Raw genomic sequence first — 11,457 nt, 5'->3', positions numbered from 1 at the left:
AACTTGCCTCGCAGAAACTATACTACGTAAGATTCCCATCGAGGCAGAACTCTAAATAGCTAGAAGGCATAGCTGGAGCCATACCTTTGATTTTCTCCCTTTCTCAATAAGGCAAGCTGCAGTGCACCCTGAATGTTCTCTGTTTGCATCTATGTGTAGAGATGAATATATTTCAAATCTCAATTCTTCAACAGACTTCAGACGCTAATACAGACTGACTTACAGCATTTTTAAGAGCATTCTCTCCGTATGTAGAATTAGGCCAATCAATCTGATGTGAGGTTTTACATTTTGTCTGATTGCCTGAGGGCTGTAAATATTTATTTTCTTGTTTGTCTGACTTGAATATCTTATAGCTGAAGATTTTCCTCTTAGGGTAACTTTGACTTTTAAGAGCAGGAATCCTTGACTTTGTCAATATCCCTCAACGAATAGAACATCATAGCCCTTTTACTTTATGGGAAAGAATCCACTGTAAAATAGTCCAAAGACATGGCACCATACTGTAGAACCTCTTTGTTGTTGAATTGGAAGGTCTGAATTGGAGATATGTTTCTCTTAAGACAATTAATTTATATTGTCTTTCTCATATTTTTGAGTGATTCAAAACCAATGTTTCCTTTCACTATGTGCACTTTAATTTTTACTTAAGCTGTGAATCGTGACTGAGGAAATCAACTTTTAAGGTCAACTAGTCATAAGCTGCAGATCCTTCTAAACCAAATGCTCCCAGAAAATATTTTAAGGCCAAAATATTATGAATTTTTTTCTTCAGAGGGGAAAAAGAGAGTCAGAGGAGCAAGATATATAATTTAAATACTGTACATATAGGATATAACATTTTTCAATAAATTCTACCTAATATGCATGAAAAAAAGGATATAACATATTTCCATTAGCATCACTCCAGAACTCTTTAAGCACCCAGTGAGACAGGGAAATGCTATCCTCCTCACTTCACAGGAGTGAAAAGACATTAAGAACCACATCCAGAAATACTTAGACCCCCTGAAGTGATACTTAAATGAAATGTATGTGCTTATGAGCAAGTCTGTGATTCTGAAAACCATGCTCTGACACAAACTCTACAAGAGAAGTGTGCAATATTTCTCATCTTTCAAAGTTATCTAGAGCCTGCTCATCTTATGACTAAGAAAAGCTTCTGCTGAAAGAGAAATATAGATTTGCAGCATTTCAGTTAGTGGAGAAAATCGCTCATTTCCTAGGGAAGTTCGCTGTTGATGCTCTGTATGAGGAAGCTGCCACCTTTTCTATCTCTAGCAGGCTTATTTGAAAAGAAGTTTAAAGTGTGGTTAGGTCTTTCTTTGAAAGAAAAAATTGAAATGCATAACTTCATGTTAGAGTTGTGAATCAAGAAAACACAAATCTATGCCTGATTCTGATATCAAAAAGGCATCTAGCTAACATCTAAAATCTCTGGGCCGTCTAACACATTGGATCGAGTAGTCCTTAGCAATTTTTCTGTATTTACAGAAGACTGTAGGACCGTTGCAAAACCAAACATGGTTTACCAAGGCAGTTATTTCGATTTCCATTTCATTTCTGTATGTGCCGTGTACATATCTTTGTGTAACGTGTCACTTCTCAATAAAATTCCTTAATTTAATACAAAGGGCCTGATCCAAAAAATATTTACTCATTTAAATGACTTCATGTGAATGATTTTTTAAGATGGTAGTACAAAAGTCAAGTAAAATTAAGTAAAACCGAACATATGAATAATTACAACTTGATCCTGTAAGCTACGATGTCAACTACTAATACATCTTTGAAACTTTATTTCCATATTCTATTTTATAATGACAAAGCATAAATAATTAGACAGAAGAGAATTCACAGACCACTATTAAAAGTTGTTGACTAGATAAATGAAATAATTTTTTCTCTCTACCAACTCCAGCTGGTGTGATCTTGGCCTTCAGTACCTACTAATTAAATGGAGAAATGTTTGAGATAAAAAGTTAATTTACTAATTAAATGACAAGTATGCTTTATAAATTGTCTCTTTGGCTTATTGTGCATTTAGAGAATTAATTAACAATACAATCAGGCTGCAGTTGTGAAACGCCAATATGGAGTGATTTGAAGATACTTTCACTTCTGTTTTCTATCTCAGTTTTTATGACAGCTGCACCATAATGAAGATGCTTGACTCTTTAATTTGGCTCTGTAAAATTAAAATGGGTTTGTGGTTTCTTGCTCACTGGGAGCACAAACAAAATTGTACATTTAATAGTGCATTTCTGATCAGTTGATGCAGGCATGACTGTATCGGCAAGTTGCTATTGTTTTCTATAAATGGGAGTTATAAAAGTGGTCTGCTTTTAGTTATGTCCTTATGTTAAAGTATTTTCAACAGAAAGTGTAACAATGACGGCATAAATATAATTTAACTAACTGCATCAATTAAAATTTATATTCAAGGTATTTGTAGTTTGTAAACAGCATTTATTGGATTTAACATGCGGTTCCCTATTTTTAACATCAATAGCCTTTGTAAATATGCCTAAACTAGCTCAAAAGTGGCTATTTAAGTTACTGTTGAAGTATAACAGTTAGCATATAGACTCATCATCTAATTGCCAAATGACTATTTACCTTCCTCGGTACGTTTGGCAAAATTGCTATAAGACAAAATTAATTTTCGTTCATTTGTTTGGCTTTGGAATGGCGTGTATATATATGTAAAAACACTGTATGTGATTGAAGTGGCCTGAGTTTTCGTTTGTTTGGTTCTTTTTAATTTGTTTTGTTTTGTTTTGTTTCCTGGTTAAAATGAAATGCAGATATTAATTTACAGTTAAATCAAAAGTCAGTTAGAATTTACTACTTGCTGCAACTTCTCCAAACAGTCAGAAAAGAATTTCTAAGAAAAAAAAGGCAAGTCACCTGGCCCTAATCAGCTCTTGAGTTGCTGAACGATCAAATTGGTTTGTCTCCACAGGCAGCTTTCCTTCCTTACCACTTTTTATATTCACAATTAATGTTACTCCACCCAGTAATTTTATGATGAGACTTTTATAGTGCCTATTTCATAAACCAAATAGATATCTGCAAATTTTAACAATATTTAGTATATGCATACGGACGTGTGAGTGTGTTGTTCCACTATAAAGGAAGAAAGCTGATTACTTTGCATTCAATTTACTTTGATTTTTCTGTCTAGTCTATTGGTGCCTACAGAAGAAAACAGTAATAAATCATTTATAAAATCAGCCCAATCCCTTCTACAGGGAAATACAGTGAGGCAGACTGTCTCATAAATTGTTTAGAATAATGCAGCTCTCCAGTGATTTAGCCTGATTTGTTTGTTTAAAAAAAAGAAACCCACAAAACCCGCAGATGGTGATTCCTAGCTTTTATGAAGAAGGTAGGGAATGTGCACGCTTAAGGCAAAAACAATGAGTCAAAGTACCTTTTAATGTTCTTGCACACCATGTAGATGACATCACATTAGCAAACAGCCTGTATGCTGGAGAAATTAGAAGGAAAAATACATTATGAAATGGAAATAATGAGCATGAATTTTCTGCACGTGTTACGCTTTGGTCATGTGGCCTGCACTTCCCCTCAATAAGAGAGAAACCCCCCCCCCCCCTCAGACTGGCCTAGCATCCAAAATCCTTGGGCTGTCTTCATATGCGGATCAGCGACAGTGACAAAATGGTATTGCATTTCTGGCAGCTTGATTTCTGGCATTTACCGGGCTGTGTGAAAGATCACATCCCCAAACACTTCTGTCGTATTCTCTTCCAGATTGCGGTATATTAAACGGAGGAAATAAGCCTGCTTTGCTAGGGATCATAGATTCATCAAAATTAAAGATGGAAAAGGCCTGTTAGTGTAAATCACTTACATTATCCCTCATCCAATGCAAGATTACTCCCTGTGGTATATTTTCCAGTACTTTTTACAGTCCACTTTCAAAAGAGTCATGCAACAGTTTCCACCATTTCTCTCTAGAGATGAGTCTACAATCTAGTAGATCTCATTTACCCTTGGTTTCAGCCTAAATTTTCCATTACTCATTTAAATATTCTTTTTTTCTGGCCATCTGGTGAGGCAGTTTAAGGTGCTTCCCTGAACCCAACTACCAAACCCTCAGCGGCAAGCTCAGGGCTACCAGGAGGGCAGAAGATATCCACAGATTGTAAAGGATGGCAGTGGCTCATGTCATTCCAAAAGGAGAACCAACATATCTCTCCTACTTAATAGAGGCTTCTCTAACTTTCATTAAAACTTCCAGTGATTCATTATCCTTTCTCTGTAGGTTTACCAGTTTGATTCAGAGATCTATCCAAATCTGACTCCTGGCTTGACAGTCTCTAAAGATCTAAAACTCCAACAGAAACCTACAGCAGGCTCTAGTTACTACAGAACAAAACAGCATTTAATCCTTATTAGTATCTTCTGTAGGAGATTTTGGCCACTTCCAAATCTGAATACTGCTAAAACACCATAGTGGTTGAGGGGGATCACTGTACTAATGGAGCTGAGCAATTAAGGTGTCACTATTTTTCTTCCCCTACTCCTATCCTTATATCCTATAGCTCAAGAGCTACATCTCTGTCTAATAAACTCTGAAGTTGCTTTCACTTTTCACTCAAACGTTCCTCAGTGGGTAGGGCTTAGCTTGCCCTAAGTTTAGCTGTCATCAGTATAGGTGTCTACCTGTAAGCTAGTTGTTTAAGGTCTTGTTACAGTCAATATAGTTAGTGCCATGGACTGAAACAACAGTTTAGACTACGCTATAGAGCATATATAATTTATTACAGTTAGGACAAGCTGAATCCCATCCTTGCACTTGCCCCTCTCCCTCAGTTTGGTCCCTCCTGGCAGCGCCCTAGCAAAAGCAGCATGTGAGAGACGGACCCAAAAGCTGGAGCTGGAAGGCTGCAATGGCAGCAGCCGCAGAGCTACCTCCTGCGCTGACGTTGCCCTTGTAAACCTACACAGCCTGCATAAAAACGCTCACTGAAATTATGCCCTATTTTGTTACAATCGGTAGACAAATAGAGTTAATAGCAAGCTTTCTCTGCAGAAGCTTATGATGTAAAAAGAATAGGCAAGGAAAACTTGAATGGAAGAAAAACATACTTTAGCTTTAATGTAGCTTGGGCATACAGGGAAAAAAATGTTTTTCCCAGGTAGGGAATGTGTACCACTGTAAGCAACTGAATCAGCTCTCTCAAATTCAAGGCCATTATCTAAACTATATGTGTCTTCTTATTCTAAATGAAACTTTTTGTTTGTTTTATCTTGTGCTTTACTCCATGTTCACTTTTGTAAATGAGTTGCACTCTTTGTTTGTATATGCTTAGCGGACCAACGTATTTCCTGAAGGTATCATCTGGAATAAAATTATCTCAGGCAGTATGTGCATGGAAGGAACCTTTTCCTGTCTAAATTTTCAAACAAAATCTCTGCTTTAGAAAGAACTTAAAGTGAAATACCTGGAGGAGATATATGCATTTTGTGAAAAGTCTACAACCTCCTCCCTGAATCATGATTGGAAAATCCAAAACATTGGTCAGAATGTTTTGAGATACATGGGAGTTTATGAAAATTCATGAAAGAGAAGATAATTTAGCAACAAACCATTCCAGCATGCGGGAATCTCGTGTCCATCTTACAACCTCAGCAATGACCAATCTACAGTAAAATACATAGTTAATTGCCCTGTGTTTATTCATTTTTGCTGAAAGGATATGTGTAAAAAAGTCTAAATAAATAAGTCCTTTAAAAAATATTGGGCAAGCTCTATTTTGCCAAGCACAGAAACACCATAGAGGTTTCAGTTTTACGGGCCAAGTGAAACAACGCTCCTAAAATAAGCAGATAGGCTTCTCTCTAGTTAATGGAGAAAGATAGGTATCTCTGAAGTCGTCCCATGGGAAATCCTCTGTGCCTACGACAGGTGAGATGAATTCTGCTGCTGGGATTTTCCATCACAATATGATGCCACTCTGGTGTGCCTAAATGCTGAAGATTTGCAGTATTTCACACACCTAGGAAGACACAGGGGCACAGGAATCCTTTCAGCAGTCTTCACCTTCCCAGATGAGGACTAAGTGGACGCGGTTTCCAATTATAATTTGGATGCAGCTCCCAAAGAGTGGGACAACTATGCCTGAAGCCACTGCAAGCATTTTCATATTTACTAATTTCAGATGGTCAATCTTGGTTTGCCTTAAGCCAGATTTGAAAGGTAAAGGCATCTTGCAACCTCCTGAGTCACTGCAGTTCATTATATAATTTGAAAATGTTTTCTAAATGCTCAGAGGGTTTTTCCATTGTCTGATTAACTGCTCTTTGCTGAGCTTTGCTTCTACCTCCGTTTCTATCAAGTGGCTGTACCACGAAATACATTGCCGTACTTATTTTTTTGCCCTTAGGCACATACCTATAGATGTTTGTGCACAGCTTAAACAGTTGTAGCATATTTGCTCCTTTTCATGCTTTGTTTAAGCCTACAGAAAACCTGAATCAGAGGAAAAATTGCTATGCCACTGAAGTTAGTACTTGCTTTGACTATATCTGTACTGGAATTCTGCATCATTTATATTGTTCCGACACATTTTGAGATTTTTCTTGGCCGTGCTAGCATGCACTATCTGAGACACTGCCTAGACACAGTTAATGGGAAGGAATGCTTAGGGACTATTTCTAATAGGTGTCATGGCTAAGGCAGAGATACATTTGTCGTCCATTGTCTTACACAGTCCTCCAACAGTTCTCAGAAAAATTTATACTCTCAGAGACCCTTGCACGTCCTCGTGCCACACTGAAAGGCATGCAAGCCAAACACCAAGTTTCATGCTATGCAGCAACTCCCTCATGGTCTGCAACTGAGCCTCGCAGCATAAGAAACTTCAAACTGAGAAAAAAACATATACAAAATCAAAATTCCTTCTAAAGTTTACAGTGGTGGCGCACAGAGCACAGATCAGATGCAAAGCAAAATGCTTCGTATGGATTCTGCCAAAGTGTGTCACTCGACCTCAGAACCAGAGAAAGATCTCAGGCTTTGCTTAGTTTAATGACATAGCTCTAGCTTTTTCTGCTGAAGAAAAAACATAAAGACAAGGTCATAGGTGACAACTCTGGCTATTTCCAAAATGTAAATATGTTACTAAATTAGATAATGGAATCACTACAAGAAGTTACTAGTATACTTAAAATATATCTGCCCTAAAATTGGAGCACATACCTAAGAGGTATGTGTTGGTCCTAAGTATGCCATTTAAGTTTTCTCTCTGTTCAGCAGAAAACCTCCAGAGGGTGATTCATCTTAGACATCTATCTTTGGATGCAATTAATCATTTTTTGGAGGTGCCAGCCTTTCCGTATTTGTTACTGAGGGAGTCTAGACAACTAACTTCTTAGACTGAGTCCCTAACTTCTAGGTGCCTAAAGTGATCTTAAATGATCTATCTTAAATTATTTCCTTACCCTAATTTCTAAAGCAAGTTGTCATTTGCTGAAAGAGCAGTTCAGCTGTCTAAGCATAGATGGCTATATTTATATTACATTTTACATGCTCTGTGTCATCCAGAACATCTGCTTAGTGCTGTCAGATACGACACCGCACTAAGAGGATACTCATGCCTTCTTGATAAGTGTGTGGAGGCCAGGTGTCCAAATAACAGACCTACAGACCTATTTTGAGGGGGTATGCAACTAGAATTCCATCAAACATTATTGTTTGGATGACTGCAACTCATTCCTTTCCTACTCCTTTTCCTGGATGGTTTACTTTTGTTTTTTGCCTGTGGTATTGACTAACAAATGTCCTGCTACACAACATCCTGCTACAATTTACCTCTGCAGTCATCCATTTTGAGGCCTCTCAGATTAGAAGGAGTACCATCAACATGTTAGACATGATTAAAGGGAACAGAGATTTCCTAGGTCAACCATAAATACACATTCTTCCATCTCCTACTCTCATTTCCATTTCTGGAGGACAGCATCTTCAGCATGTCTTTAGCTATCGCATGTCGGGGACCATCTCAAGATTCCCACTGCTCCACTTCTTCTTCTGAAGACAGGCTGACTTCATCCCCAGAATACTCAGTCACACGTGACCTCTTCACAGAGGACCACATGGACATTCATGTCCATAGCGAAGTGTATAAGGAAGTAGAGGAAATACAGTGAACAGATATGCAGATAAAATACAGTAGCATTTGTCATCCATCCAAAGTGGTATAAACACTATTTCTTTTTAATACATCATTTCTTCCACTTGGATATACCATGCTTGTGAACCGCAGCAGTTTTTTTTCTTCTCTTCTACCTCAGATGTCACTGCGGCACCCAAGGCAGCATGCCTTATATACTGAATAAATAAGCGGGCCAGGAGTTTACATCACTGTGTAATATTTAGAGGGAATGGGAATACGATCAGCCCCTTTCGTCCACCTGTTAGGAAAACGGTGACACTGGTGTCACAAGTTTCTAGCATTTCTGTTGCTGCTGGGTGAATGTCACATACGTTGGGGGCACAGGCTATTCGTTTTGCAGTCCTCTGTTGCCTGGCATATAATTATCACGGCTCATCTTTATTAAACACCAGCCTTATCTTTGTTTTGCTCTCTTTGTTGATAGATGTAACCTCAATACTGTTGCTATGGCTACGGTAACAGTAGCTGAGAAGATTTTGTTTGTTGTAAACAAACTGAGCTATACAGGCGCAGATCCTAGTGGAGCGTTTCCAGTCCTCTGCCTTATATTATGCTGATTAACACTGCCATCTCCCTCCTGCAACCTATTTCTTGTTTTAATTAGCATTAATTTAAGCTGTATCGAGGAGCATTTCCCCTTTTGTGCAATTTCACCCCCTTTCCTGACAGCTTTTTTCCCTATAGCAACAGCCATAGGTTAGGACTGCAGCCCTGCTGAGAGCATCCTCACAGCAAAGCCCTGCTGGTACCAACAATTAATCTAGATGTACACACTAGCATAATGGCAAAAGATTGCTTTAATTTACTTCCTACATTCTCACCTCCAGGGGCAACTGAACTTGTTCTGATGCAGGAGCCATGGTGATCTGAAAATGTGTTACTAATTCTGAGGCTTACTTAGCTTCAAGACAATCTTTCAAAATTGAGGGCCAAATTCAGCCCCTCTCACAAGAAGATGAAACTCCACTGAAAGTAACTACATTGCAAATTCTTTTAGCATTGCTGACTTAACCCATGAGCTCCCAGGTGTGAGGAAAGGACAAGAATAGCTTTAGGAATAACAAGAATTGCCAACAGCAGCCGGTTTGTGTTATTTTTATGGCAGACCTTTCCACTAGCAGACATTTGATCAAATGTGTACACGTGGCTCGTGAGTTTTTTGCTACTTTTATTCACTGTGCATGCCAATAACAGTTAACAGTGTCCAGTCTACAGTTTATCTATTAGTATCAGTATTAGTATTAAAATTTTGATCTTGAAGATGTTAGGAGCTGTCCCTGGGGGGTATTTGGCTGCCTGTCTCAAAGGACTGCTACTATCTTCTCCGTGACAGATTCTGCAGTCTCAGTATGTGCACATATGTATTACTATTGTATTTTAATGTGTATCATAACACCTAGATTCCTTCACTAAGGTATAAACCCCAGTGTGCTCAGGGCTGCTGCATACAAGCTGTGAAATTGCTTCTGCCTGAGGAGTTTGGCTGCAGTAGAGATGGGGTAATTCAGGTAAGAGACGAAAAGAGAGCACAAAGGATCGGTGCGGCAGAGGGCAAAAGAGGTGCATGATAAGCTGAGAGTGGATGCAGACCTCCACCACACTCATCCTTCACCCAAGAGATCAAATGGAATCAGAATATTAATAGTATCATCGAGTACAGTCTAGAAGCTTTATTAGCGCAAAGCATCCTTAGTCCATTGTGTGGAAACTACGGGACCGCATAAAATGAGGAGTCCCAGCAGTCCTCAGGAGGCAGAGGAGGATCTGCAACGTTCAGAGCTCAAGGTAATTGCGAGTCATGAAGGAGGGAGTTCACTTGGAAAGGCAGCGTAGCATAAAATACTTGTGAGGATTGGTGTCGGTGATCTTTTCCATTATCGCTGTACTCAGCACCTTTCTAGTGACTTGATCATTCTTATCTAGCACTGTTTAGTCTGAGAAAGCTGATGATATTACAGCATCCAGTATCTTTCAGTTCTGGCATTTATCTCTTCTCCTAACACGTCTTGTTTTCATATCACAAAATACAGTGTAGGTAAAGATATGCCCTGTTTGCAGCCTCTTGACAAAACTTCATATCCCGAAGGAATATCAGCTTATGAGGTTGAGTCAAGGAAGAAATTACAGCCCTTGTGAATTTCCTGGGTTTCAGTTTTAGGTTCCCACTCTTCATGCTACTTTAATATAATTTTACAGATGAATGATAAACAAGGTGATGCACTGACACTGGTAAACTTGATGAATGAGAAGGAAAAAATTACACTCCCTGTGAATTTTTAGAAAGGTTCACACTCATTTTCAGCTTGGAAAGCTGTTACCTATTCATATAGCGGCTTTTTAAAGTGCAAATGGAAGCAAATCAGCATGCAGAGATCTTTAGTAGTTTACAAATGTCTCCACAGTATCTAGAAATCAACCTAAACTATTGGAATAGACCAAATGCACTGTGGACCCAAACTTTCCTCTCCCTCCTTTAATGATGTTTTGCTAGATTGACAGTGCAATCAAAGGGTGTAATTTGCAGCCCATCTAAGAGTATTTTCACATCTGAGTCCTCCTTACAGCTGATAATTCATCTAGCAACATAACCTGTCTTAATACGTTTCATCAGCACACTGAATTGAAAGGTTGCTATGAAGTTTGGTTTCTCTTCCCCACTAGACTAAGAAGAATAACATCATCTTCACATGTCTTAACATAGAAATAAAGCCCAAGTTAGAGAGAAGCTACACAACTGAAAACATTCTCTATTCCTCAGACAGTGAGTGTGACGTGAAAGAAAGGGAGATGGAGGCTGTAGCTGGCAATTCAGCTACCAGAAATATGGCAGAAGTTTACTTTTCATCTGCAATGCTATAGCCTAGAGTTTCCAGCTAATTTTGGCATTACATGTTCAGTAACAGCAGAAGAAATAGTTTCTGCCCAGGAGAAATCTTAATCTAAATGTATATGATAAAGTGAGGGAGAAGGGAAGAAGCATGATCTATGTTTTACATGTGGCTAAAATGGCCCTTGAAGCGATTAATGGTTTAGTTTTTTCCCATGTCATACAAGAAGCCTATGGCAGAACTGAGATTGTGAACCAGGCTACTTGAGTCCTCTTCTGGGGCTTTGTCCATATGGCTTTCTAAAATGGAGCTATTCCTATCTTCTCTAATTACCCTCTGTTTAGCTTTTGTTCTTACTGTTACCTGCTTTTTTACTGCTGGACAAAGACTAGAACATTTCTAGATGCAAGAGGAAACGCACT

The sequence above is a fragment of the Struthio camelus genome, chromosome Z (assembly GCF_040807025.1).
Source record: "Struthio camelus isolate bStrCam1 chromosome Z, bStrCam1.hap1, whole genome shotgun sequence".
NCBI lineage: Eukaryota > Metazoa > Chordata > Aves > Struthioniformes > Struthionidae > Struthio > Struthio camelus.
Note: the sequence above shows the minus strand (reverse complement) of the source record.